Source organism: Manis pentadactyla, chromosome 13 (genome assembly GCF_030020395.1).
Source record: "Manis pentadactyla isolate mManPen7 chromosome 13, mManPen7.hap1, whole genome shotgun sequence".
NCBI classification, from domain to species: Eukaryota; Metazoa; Chordata; class Mammalia; order Pholidota; family Manidae; genus Manis; species Manis pentadactyla.
In genome coordinates, this window is record NC_080031.1 from 55,196,068 (window position 1) to 55,199,363 (window position 3,296).

Genomic DNA, 3,296 nt, shown 5'->3' on the forward strand with positions numbered 1-3,296 from the left:
CTTTGGTCCCTCAAGATAACCTCTGGGCTGTCATAATCATACAGAAATGGTCTCTGAAAAGATTTGCTCTTGCCCTAATGAACCCATGTGTTACTGTCTGAGGTCCTTGGATTGGCTTTGTAGGATTTTTCTTCTCTGACATGCCTCTCAGATTGTGAGCTAAAACACTGCTCAGTACTTCAGTAGGCTCTTCCCCTTCCTATCTACTTCTTATGAGTAAATCATTTTATCAAGCTTGATATAATTGTCTCCAATAAATAAAGAAAATAAACAGATTAAAGGAAGCCTGAGTGAGTGAGGTGTCTAAGCTTTATTTTGTACATGGACTTTGGGATATGTATTTTGCCTGCTGGATGGCTTATTTTGCTTTTTCTTGATCTTAGCCAGATTCTAGAAAGGTGCAGTGATTCTCTAGTTGAATTCTGGATGAATAAGATCTTACTATATATATATATATACTAATTAGCATCCTTAGAGAATTAGGGTTGTATAGTATCCCAAATACAGAATGTTTAAAAATTGCCAGAATATCAAAGGAAGATATAACTATACTGAAGTACTAAAGCATCAAAGCATAAAGTCCTCATATGGTCCAAACTAAAAAAAAAGTATTTTGAAATATTTTTCTACCTATCTGTCCCCCAGCCACCTGATTACCCTTTCTGACAGACACCCATTGTTATCCATATTCTTGTGCATGTTTGTAGAGGTATTTTAAGCAAATTCACATAAACTCTTTTCTTTGGTCCAATGGTAGTTTATTAAATGCATGTCCTACCCCTGACAGACTATCTTGCACATCATTATATATCCACACATAAGGGATCATTCTTTTTCCTTTTCCTTTCCAAATGGTTCCAGTTTACTCCACCATATGGATGTGCCCTTATTTACCCCACTGATCAATATTTGAGTTATTTTTGATCTGTTGCTTTTATAGTCAATGATGCATTTAATAACCAAATACATTTATCATGTCCCTATGTCAGAATATCTGAATTTCCTATGCCAGAATATCTGATGATTCCTAGAAAAGGAATTAGTAGGTTAAAGGGTACAAGCATTTGTCATTTGGATAGATTTTATGAAATTGCCCTTTATATAGGTTACTGCATTTTACATTATTTTTCTCACAGAGTGTCATAAAACTTTTTATATTTGTCAATTTAATACCAGGAATAGTATCTTAATGTAGTTTTAATTTACACTGATCTTCTTATGAGTGAAGATGAAGATATTCCCATATGTTCTTATCTTTTGCCCATTTCTTCTATCTGGTTGTTGTACTTTTTCTCATTGATTTGTAGGAGCCTTTTATTTTTAGGCAAATCAACCTCTGATGCTATGCACTGCAAATATATTTCCCAGTTTGTCACTTTACTTACTTTGTTTCAGGTGGCATTCTTAATTAAAATTCTTAATAAAGTCAGAATTTTCTATCTTTTCTTTCTTGACTTCTATGCTTATGTCATACTTAGAAATGCTTTTCCATTCCCATATCATTATTTAATTTCTTATTTAAATGTATGGTTTATTTATTTATTTTTTATAGGGGAAAGCACGAACACAGTGGTAGTCCCCCACTACCATGAATTATGAAGTTGAGTTTCCCACATTTGGGGAAATAACAGAGGTCAGCACATCCGGAGTGCAGGGGATCAGCCTCGCCCTGGGAGAACAGCCTTTGTGATCATGGCATCTCCGCTGCTGGGTAAGTATGGTTTACTTTTTTACCTTTAAACCTTTATCGCATTTTAAATTTATCCTGGGGTAATATATGTACGGATGGATTTAAGGTAATTTTTTTCCTAAATGGTCTCTGAGTTGTCTCACCATATATTGAATAATCCACCTTTTCCAAATGACAGTACTGAGTGTTTTAATTATAGCTGTACAGTCTGTTCTGTAAACATAGTTCCTCCTCATTACTCTTCTCTTTCAGAATATTTTTGACTAATTTTTCTTGCTTTTATTTCCATAACAAATTTTAATCAGCTTGTTTAGCTGAAAAAAAGGTTGATAATTTTAATTGGGATTTTATAATTTTCATGGATAAATTAAGGGGAGAATTGATATCTTCATACTGTTAAGCCCACTTTTCCATTTGTCCTGTCTTCTTTTGAGTTTCTCAGCAGCGTTTTGAAGTTTTCTTTATGCAAATCTTGAAGTTAGTTTATTCTCAGCAAAGTTTTATTTCTTTATTGTTGTTGCTTTTGTAAAAAGGGTTTTTTTCCATTATGTTCTATAGTTGTATATTTTTATATATTTATGAGGGCTTTTTGTAAGATAAATTCTAGCTGAAATAAGCAGGCGAAGAGAGGCAACAAAGGGTCAGGTAGTTTATTTGAACGCAAATTCCCGGGGCCAGATTTCCCCAGTCTGTAGAAATGGAGGCTGGGGAATTCGCACGTAAGTAGACAGGCTGCAAATTTTTAAAGAAGGTAGGGGAGGCAGAGCTGAGATTTACAGCGCACGAGGATTGGCTAGCCTAAGGCACATTTTTCAGGTTGGGAGGGGGCAGCAGCCAGGGACTTTGGCACGTCATCAGTGTCCAATGTGGGAGGGGGCAGCAGCCGGGAACTTTAGCACATCATCAGTGTCCTATGTGCTCGCTCCTCCCATCAGTGCTCCCAGCCTTACACTTTTGATTTCTGAATGTAAACTCTGTGCCCAGCCACATTACTGATTTAGCTTATTCTTTGTAGTTTGTTTTCTTGAACTTTCCAGATGTTCAATCACATTATTTGAAATTAAGGTTAATTTTGTCTTCGTTCTCATATTTCCTACTTGCATTTTTTTTTTGTCTACTTGCTTTGGCTAACATGACAGAAATTTTAATTAATTTGTTCAGACTTACCAGGTGAAGTATACAAATTTAAACTGAAGATCTGTCATTTCATGAAACGTGTAATTGATCCATCCCTTTACTAGGAGCACAGACAGCAGCTAAACTCTAGGAAGCTGGCCTGAGTAATACAGAAGTCTGGAAAATGGAAGTCTTGTATAAACTTCAAGCAAAGAGGCAAAAATTCCTTCCTAACCAACTATCATGCCTCTAGGAAGGAAAAGATTGACATTAATGTCTTTGCTGACCTCTTCTGGCAAATCTGAAAGCAGCCAGATTAGATTTGATGGATTATTTTTCCCAAAAATTTCCTGGGTTTTCCAGGGCTGTCTCTCTAAAAAGATTTTTTAGTATCTTGAACGTTATTTTTAAATTTCACTTTGCTTTAACCTCTCTGCCTCCTTCTTTCCTTCCCCCTCTCTTTTTACATAACTTTCAAGTCTTTATCTCC

At 35.6% G+C, this 3,296-nt stretch overlaps 1 non-coding gene across 1 annotated transcript; it reads right to left on the bottom strand.

Annotated features, from left to right (window-relative positions):
- Positions 1 to 1,549: 1,549 nt before the first annotated feature.
- Positions 1,550 to 1,719, bottom strand: LOC118931268 (U1 spliceosomal RNA). The gene has a single exon (XR_005032314.2). It is a non-coding gene; the product is annotated as a U1 spliceosomal RNA (small nuclear RNA).
- Between the last annotated feature and the right edge of the window lie 1,577 nt (positions 1,720 to 3,296).